Here is a 9,899-nt window from a genome sequence, read left to right on the forward strand (position 1 = left end):
GGAAGTTGATTGCATTGGTGCCTTCGTGACTTTTTCACTGTTTGATGGTAGAGGATAAAGATGATAGGGTGTTGAGGATCTGTTGTACTTGTACCTTGTTAGAGGCGTACAACACTGCGCGCATTTCCGGCGAATGGTCAAAAGAAGGTCCTGTTGTAGTAACTGAGATCGTTCTGTTTATAGACAGGTTGCAGAAGGTAATAGATATGTTGTAAGAGGTCCGAGCAGATGTAATTTCGATGTATTGCTCATGCGCTGCCTGCGATATGCAAGGTCTCTGACCAGAGAGCAGTGTTGACTTCAGTGCGAACTGTATAGCTGTAGCAGTAAGTTGTGGCTAGTCTGCGCTAGTCTGGAGTCTGCTCTGGTGTATCATGTTGGCTGGCCTGGTCGCGGTGCAGCGATGCTGGAGCCTGAGTATTATTGTATAAGGTAAAAAGCAGCCTCGCGCATATGTATTAATGTTATCTCAAGTCGCATGTAAATGTTTTAATACTCTTGTAATAATAATCTTCCTCATAAAAAGTAACTTTTAATAACCATTCATTTCAATTTAAAGAATTTACTAATTTCTCCCATCCATGATCATCCTGATTATTGCAATAGAAAAATCAGTTGCTTCCTTTCATAAATGACGGATAGGTCGCCCAGCATTGCACAGAGCTGTGCCGGAAAAATTTATTGTAAGAGCAGATATATCCGGCGACTTCATTGAGGTAAGAATTTTTCCTTTTTTTATTCAGAATGATCTTGCAGGGTCATGATGCAGCATTGCTGTCGTCCAAAATTTACCAGGTTAAATTCACAGTGAATTATTGAAAAGTCATAAGTGAGCGACAATTTAATTGAGAGGTTTACGAATTTTTCTGTTGTGAGGTTATGCTAAATGTGAATGAATTTTGAGCTTAGATTAAATCGATGAGAAAGAATTTTGTGGGGAAGTTACACTGTGAAAGAATTTTGTATTGATGTTACACTAAACCAGAATCATTATTCATAATATTTATTTTATTTTGTGGGGAGGTTACACTAAATTAGAATCATACTCATATTATATATTATTTATGATATTTTGTGGGGTGGTTACACTTGGCGACAACCGGCCAGGATCGTATTTCTTTGTGAATCTCTGAGAAGTAGTCATATATCTGCTCTTATTTACTTAAATGTAGTTTGCATCTGGCGCAACGTATTTACTAATTTGTCACTCTTTCTTTCACAGATCATCGGCAATTTATTGCTCTTTGTTGTAATTGTGTTTGTTCCATTTCGCTTTGTCTTTGTTTCATTTTGTGCTTAATTTTGATTTGTGAAAATTGCCGCGAAAAACTGTTAACAGTACATCGCGATGTGCAATGAGTGAAATAGCCGACACGAATAATTTGACCGATAATACTTCCGACACTCAGTGTAATAGTGATAATCGTCTAGTTACAGATAATCAGTGCCTACCGATCACTAGTAATGATTTTGATCCTAATGATGAACAAACAAATTCAATTATGTCCACAGTAAATGTAACAATTGATGACGCGGCACGTTCTGATACAATGAACGCTGCGCAGTTTGACACACCCGGTTTGCAAAATTTGAATTGTGAACAGATAAATTTTTCTCACGAAGATGAGCAATGTAGTCAAAATACGTCAGATTTATTTGATTCGGAGGTAGTGATTAACAATGCACATCCGATTAGCAAACATTTTCAAGAATCAGAGCATGACCTAATGGTTACACAAAATGTGACAAATGCACATACACCATCACACAGCACAGAAAATACAGCAGCTAATTTTGGCATGGATCAAGTTATAGCATTATTACTACAACTCAATGAAAAATACGACAACGAGCACAAACAACTTAATGAAAAACTAGACAGCAATTCCAAACAGTAGAATGATAAGCAAGATAACAATTTCAAACAACTTAATGAACAGAACAAACAACTTAGTGAACAGATTACAGTCGTTGCCGCGCAATGTCATGATACTAAAGAACAATTACGTGATTAAATTAAGGATTGTGCTAGGAATAGTAGCAAAGAAATTAGATCTGTGGCACAAGAATTAAGTAATACACATGCAGCCACAACTAAATTACTTAGAGATGAAATTAGTGCAGTCGCTAAACAATGCTCTGAAAACGCAACACAGTTACGCGACGAGTTCAAATTAATGTCAGCAGAACTTCCACGCACACTGGATGCGAAAGTAGACGCGAAATTTGACCAGCAGAATAGCCAAATTGACGAACGTTTTAATCACCACCTACAAAACAGTGAAACGCGTTACAGTAAATTTATACAGGCACAGAATAAAGTAAAGCAACAAGTCATGGAAACAATTACTGCACAGAGACAGGAAGATAAGCGTAAATTGTTTACGAAAGCAAAAACATACGTAGACAACAATATTGCTACAGTATCAGACGAAATTAACAGTATCAAACAGTTGAATAACGAATTCCATGATGAAATCTCCGATCTTAAAACAAAAACAGACACACACACATTAGACTTTCAGACAATGACCAACAGACTTGAAAAATTGGAACTAATACAGGATTCCGATGCCATCAAAGCAGACGTTAAAAAATTGAACAAAACCACACGTAAAATACAAACATAATTAATGTTTGTGATACTAAAAACGATGATCACGTAAAAGCACTGACTGAAAAATATGATGAATTGGCCAGTCGTGTTGATGTTATCAAAAATAATAATGACACCAAATCAGACGATACGTCACTAGTTTCGCTTAACCAAACACCTGAATTCCAAAATTTACAGCAGACGATCAGTGAGATAGGTTCGTCCAGTAATACATTACGTAGAAAATTGTCAACTTTACAGCAAGAAGTGACACAGATGAAAAATGTTTCAGCCTCCAACACAGCACAGCATACGCCACTTTGCGAACATTTGTCAGACTCACACAGCCAGTATAATTTAGGTAATTTACAGAGAGTACGTGATTTAGATTCCGAACAGTCACAGACAAACAGATTAGCATACCATCCTGAACCTGTTTAGACATTCGGAGACGATAATTTTAATTACAAGCACTTTCTATCCACGAGAAAATTTAAGGTATTTAAAAATGACAGAACACAAATACATCCTTTTGACTGGATACCACAATTTGTTTTTGTATCTTCATCAACTTGGCCTGTAATGCAGAAACTACAATTGGCCTGGATACAACAACTTGCTTTTGAATTTTCACTGGCATTGCCTGTAACGCAGAAACTAAAAGTTATTTGTAGCGCGTAATTGACCTCAGGGGATTCATTACACTTCGATGAATATGTGCCGTAGCGTGCACAGGGCCCCGAGCCGTAGTAGTGCTATTTCATCTTTAGTTTTCTGCACTGCTGCCTTCTCTTTTACTATCCTTTATATCTATCGAAACAGCTCTTCAACTATCGATCTATCTAGGATTAAGAATGAGTAAAGAAAACCCAATGAGACAAGTTTTACCGAAAGTGACAATTTTCATTATACGCTCCAGAAATGACAACCACCAGAACTTTAATAACAGACAAAATTTTAATTATCAGTATCGTCAAAATTATCAGCAACAGGAACCGCATTTTGGTAACAATAGAGGTTTTTCTCAACAACAGCAACAAAACCAGTCGGTTAGCATACCTAACCAACAATGCAGTCTGCAAGGTCAACCAAGCTTTAATGTTTCGCCGCCTACACCTATAGCGTAGTGATGGGCTAAACTGCGATTTTCCGATATCAGTGATTTCTGTGAATGCTACTTTTCAGTATCTGTTATTCTTAACTGCGATTTGTCGCAGTTAAGAGTCGCAGTTAAGGAACATAGGTCGTGTATCCCTCCGCCACTGCTATTTCTGCGATTTCTGCTACTTCCGCGATTTCTGCTACTTCTGTGACTTCTGCGATTTCTGCTACTTCTGTGACTTCTGCGATTTCTGCTACTTCTGCGATTTCTGCTACTTCTGCGATTTCTGTGACTTCTGCTACTTCTGCGATTTCCGTGACTCCTGCGATTTCTGCGACTTACTACTGTATGAAAAAGTTACATCTGTCAACACGGAAAATTGCATCGCAACAAACCTGTCATTGGCAAGTATGTTTTACGTTTTTTCTTCCGTTGGCTTTAATTTTGTATTAAAGAAACAACTGTGAAAATATTAATAGTGTAATTAATATGTAAGTATCAGTACAGTACCGTAATAGTTCGTATTTAGAAAATGAATTCTAACATATTGTTATGTTCACAGGTACCTGAACTACATTTCAGTCACTTAGTAAAGTGATAACTCAAAATATCATTGTCAACAGATCTGAAGAAATTGCCACTGCGTCTTTAGACCGTTTTCGTCAGACGAGAGGTTAGTTTCTAAGCGTTTCGATGGACTTAATTACTTCAGTGAGATCGTTCTTGCAAATGTGATATTCATTATAGCAAATATTAGCAATCTACTCTGTCAATTATATTTCTAGTAATTAATGACAGCAAAATTGTTTAATAATCCTTGTGTTTTTGCAGACACAGTTCTGACTCTGATTACTGGTTGCTGTACGTATCTATCCACATCAAGGCTGTTGGGAGAGACTCGTGAAGATTCAAGACAGCTCTTAGAGGATTTGCAGTTTAAAAGTGAAACAATTGTGAAATAAGTGTGTGAATGATTAAGCTGTGTTTTATTGAAGTTGTTGTGCGATTTTAAAGGAATAATAAATGTCAAATACAGTGAGTGAATAATAAAAATCTCATTTTCCACATGTTTAAGCCGTCCTATACCCATAATTTTCCGCCACTTACTTATTGGTAAACACTTGTTGGAGAGCGACATGCCGCCCCCCCCCCGCCCCCTTTCTCCACAATCTTGGTGTGACACTGACCTGTAACATATCCCGAAGTCTACAATATGCATTTTGAGGCTGTTGATATGAAAGTGGGAAGTACAGATCTTCCAGTTAAATCAGGAATAGCTTAAGTGCATTACTTGAAAGTAACACAGGAAAAGCTTACTTATGTAGGTGGTAGTAGTGTCGGCAAAAAGTTCTTGTGTGTGAAGTTGCCATGTAGAACACCAGGTGTAAAACTATTCTCCCGAGTCTTGAACTGTGTCGGAACAAAAGTGAGGCATTCATATGACTGTTTTCATTTCTCTACACTTATACAGATGTCTGAGTTCTGCTGTGTTAACATTGCAAAGTCCTGTAGGCATGTGGAGTATTAACCAAAACTGTCATATTGGAAGCAGAATCAAACACATTTGTTACGTTACTTGATATTTTCAGGAGAAAACGGCAATGTTGCTTCTTATTAATATAATACATTCAGAGTCACAGCAGTATTTGACCAACCATAACTGATGCTGAATGTGCATGTCGTCATATAATATGAAAGGCTTATTTCAATAGTGGTACAAGTCCATTACCTCCACTTTTCTGTCTATAATGCTTCTGAAATTAGTGATCCAAACAAACATAAATAAAGGTTCATCTCTAGCAAGAAGCCATATGCTTGAATATTTCTGGTATCTCAACTGCAGATTTTTCAGCGCTCATTTAACTTTACGACTCTATATCTCAAAATTAACAAAAATGGACTTGTACCACTATTGAAATAAGCCCTTCATATGCACACACAGCACATCGATCTCGTGAGGCACAAGGCTCTCATAACGAAGTACGTACGTCGGTCAACAGATGACACTCGGAAAAGTATGTTAACTGCGCTTTTTAGTTGCTACTTGCGACTCTTAGTTGCGACTTGTCACGGAAATCGCAGTTAGACTCCATAGCGTACCGCAGAGATGGGCGTAGTACGAACTTTGACCCACAGATGGAACTGTTAACCGCGCTTTCTAGTTGCGACTCTTAGTTGCGACTTGTCACGGAAATCGCAGTTAGACTCCATAGCATACCGCAGAGATGGACGTAGTACGAACTTCGGCCAACAGATGCCACTGTTAACCGCGCTTTTTAGTTGCTACTTGCGACTCTTAGTTGCGACTTGTCACTGAAATCGCAGAAAGCAGTGCTAAATTCGACCAGTAGATGGCTCACGTCTTTGAATGTGAAATACTACTTGCGACTGCTAACTGTGACTGAAATCGCAGTTAGATTCTGTAAAGTTGCTACTGTGATATCTGTGACTTCTCAGTCACTGCGATTTCTAACAGATACGCGATTTCCTGCCCACCACTACTATAGCGTCGGCTCCACCAAATAGTAACGCACAGCAACAAGGAAGTCAGTACGTACAGAAAACACACCATTTCAACTCATATCGCAATGCACCGTATAGAAATGACTATCATGACAGACGTAAAAGTAATGAGCACAATTTTCAGCGTACGTTTAATAACAGTCGGTCTTACCAGCAGCATAATCAACCACAACAGAAGATTATCATGAATGAACCAGACAGTAGGTATCATCCCGAACCTAATACGTCAGGACGAAGTAACACAACAGTACAAATAGTTGAAATGCCATAGCATCCTCCTGCAAATAATAGCACATCAGATAGAATTTGACTAGATACAGTACAGGTTGCATCTTCCAGCAACGCAAGCAATACTTTTGACACACAGAATCTCGTTCACGAAAATGTTGTGACTTTTGACGACATCCGAAACACTCTTTTGCAGGAAAAATCAGTTATTCAAAAAACCATTTCACACCCTGTCATTGAAGTAAAGATTGGATCATCCAAATTTTCAGCATTAACCGATTCTGGATCACCTATGTCAGTTATAAATGAAGAAACTTTCAACGAATGAACAAAGAGAATACCTATCCTGCGTTGCCATTAGGCAAAACTAAAGTAAAAGGAGCAGTATCTGGTAAAGGAGTAGATGTAAAGTTACAGACACACTTATCGTTTTGTATTGCAGGTCATAAATTTCACTCAAATTTTTGGATTGTTCCCTTATTGACAACAGACGTTATTTTAGGTACAAATTTTCTGGTACAACACGACGCAATTATTGACTTTCAAAATCCGTATTTAATGTTATAGGATGAAAATGTACAACTGGCTTTAGAATTTCAGCACTCGTCTGCAGAAGAACAAACAATTAATCGTACAGAGGTCATTTCTGCATCACGTAACATAGACTGTCATTTGACATTGTTCACAGATACGTACGTTCACAACTATTATACACCAGACGAAGCCAACTATGACGTATACAGATGATTTCTGATAAAGTTAAACAGAGCAATGCAAATACAGGCGACGAACGTACTCAAGTACACAAAATTCTTTTACAGCAAGCTCCAGTTTTTGACAACGTCCCTGGTACTATGTCCGATTTTATGTATGAATTTCAAGTTAAACAGCACGATACATTTAAAGCCAAACATTATCCCATTCCGTATATTCACGGAGAACAAGTTAAGAAAGAATTGCAAGCTATGCTTGACCAAGGAATTATTGAACCGGCAGTTAGTCCGTACATAAACCCGCTCCATATTGTTAAGAAAAAGGATGGATCACTTCGCCTCGTACTTGATTCACGTCATGTCAACGACATTATTATTAATGAAACAGATCGCCCACAGGCACTAGAAGATCTTTTACAGAAATTTCATGGTACTTCTATTTATTCCACATTAGAATTAAAATCGGGATTTTGGCAAATTCAGCTCCATCCGAACTGCAGAAAGTACACGGCTTTTCTCTGTTTTGGTGACTGTTATCAATTTTGTAAATTACCGTTCGGTTTAACTATTTCTTCAGCAGCATTTATTCGCGGTTTGAATACTATACTTCCGACAGAATTAAAAGACAGAATCGCAACGTATGTAGACGACATTCTTATTGCAGAAGCTAATTGGTCTGAACACAATTTGATTCTTGAACAACTGTTACGAACTTTTCGTGCACAAGGACTCACAGTTAATCTCAGTAAATCGCACTTTGGCAAAACTTCTATAAGATTTCTTGGACATGTAATTTCAGCAGAAGGCATTGCGCCTGACCCGGAAAATCTTCAAGCTTTACCTGACATTACTGTTCCTACGACGAAGAAACAACTACGCTGCTTTTTGGGTTTAATTAACTTTTTTCGTAAATTTATTCATTACTCTGCTTTAGATACCCCTAGATTATGTCAAGTGACGGGTAAAAACACTATTTGGTCCTGGGATAGCCAAGCACAGTCTGAATTTGTCAATCTGAAACAAGCTTTGTTGAATGCACCACTTTTATCACATCCAGATCTTACTAGAAATTTTTCCATTGCCACCGACAGTTCTAACACTGCTTTAGGCGTACACATTTTTCAGGAAATTGAAGAAGACGGTACTACAGTAATTAAAAACATCGCCTTTGCGAGTCGCATTCTGTCAGCTGCTGAACGTCTGTTACAGAACTTGAAACATTATGTGTTGTATGGGCATTTACGAGATTTCGGCATTTTCTTTATGGAAGACATACGACCGTTTACACAGATCATAGAGCGATACAGTTTTTACTTTCAGTAAAATTTACACACGACAGGTTAAGCAGATGGAAACTTTATTTACAGGAATTTAATTTTACAATTGTTCACATTCCCAGTACACAAAATGTAGCAGACGCACTATCCCGTTCTCTCAGCAACGATCAGCAAGACATCGCAACCAACTTCTGCCAAGCAAATTGTAGCATCATGTACATTCAACAAGTGGCATTTGAAAATTTCATTTCGTCGTCATTACGAGATATAGCACAGGAGCAGAGTAAAGACAACGTATGGAAAGAAATTAAACACCTTTGGCAAGATAGGAATAATGTTACCATCAGAAACCATTACACTGTACGCAATAATATTCTGTTTCGCCGCTCTCACCCTGACAGCAACAATTGGTTACTATGTATTCCTGACGAGCTTGTTAACAAATTGATTTGGTATACTCATTTAAGTTACGCACATTATTGAGCCAGAAAATGTTTTCTTATACGGAGACAGAACTGTTATTTTGCCAACATGGAGAAACGTATTCGACGAGTTTTAGCGTCATGTAAAATCTGCCAGAAAGCTAAGTCAGACACGACTTCACATATTCCTCCGTTACATCCCATTGTACCTGTTAAATTGAGACACATGGCCGCTGTAGACATTTTTGATCCGATTCCCAGAACTAATAGAGGTTTTTGTTACATCTTTGTCGTTGTTGAACTCACTTCGAAATTTGTTACCTTCACTCCGTTACGCAAAGCTACTGCTAAATCTGTTTCGAATGCATTTGTAAAACATTTTTTATTTCATGTAGGTCATGTATTGAAAGTAATTTCCGACAATGGACCACAATTTCGATCTGCTATATGGACACGTATGTTACGAACAAGAAACATTTCTCTGATCGATATATCCAAGTATCACGCTTCTTCGAACCCTTGTGAACGACTAATGAAAGAAATTGGAAAAGTATGTAGAATATACTGCCATAAAAAACATATTGATTGGAATACACACTTACTGTCATTCCAGGATGTAATTAACTCAATACCAAATGAATCTACTATGCTATCTCCGACTGTTATACTGAAAAATGTTGAACCACCTAACAAAATTAAAGAATTAGTATCCTTTCCTACATCTCGTCGACTAGGACACCATGAAATAATTAACATTGCGCTGAACAACAACAAACGTGCCGCAGAGCGCCGGAGAAGACAGCAAAAACAGGTTTGTACACGCCGTGACTTTCACGTTGGACAGAAGATATTAGTACGCACACATTATTTATCCAACAAAGGAAAGAGTAGATGTAGTAAATTTGAGCTTCTATACGCAGGTCCATATAGAATTCGCAGCATTCCTCACCCCAATGTTGTACATGTCGAAACTTTAAGAACCAGAAAAAGCAAGGGCAATCACCATGGCTCCAATATTAAACCCTTTATTGAATGAAC

The sequence above is a fragment of the Schistocerca nitens genome, chromosome 8, assembly GCF_023898315.1.
Source record: "Schistocerca nitens isolate TAMUIC-IGC-003100 chromosome 8, iqSchNite1.1, whole genome shotgun sequence".
Taxonomy (NCBI): domain Eukaryota; kingdom Metazoa; phylum Arthropoda; class Insecta; order Orthoptera; family Acrididae; genus Schistocerca; species Schistocerca nitens.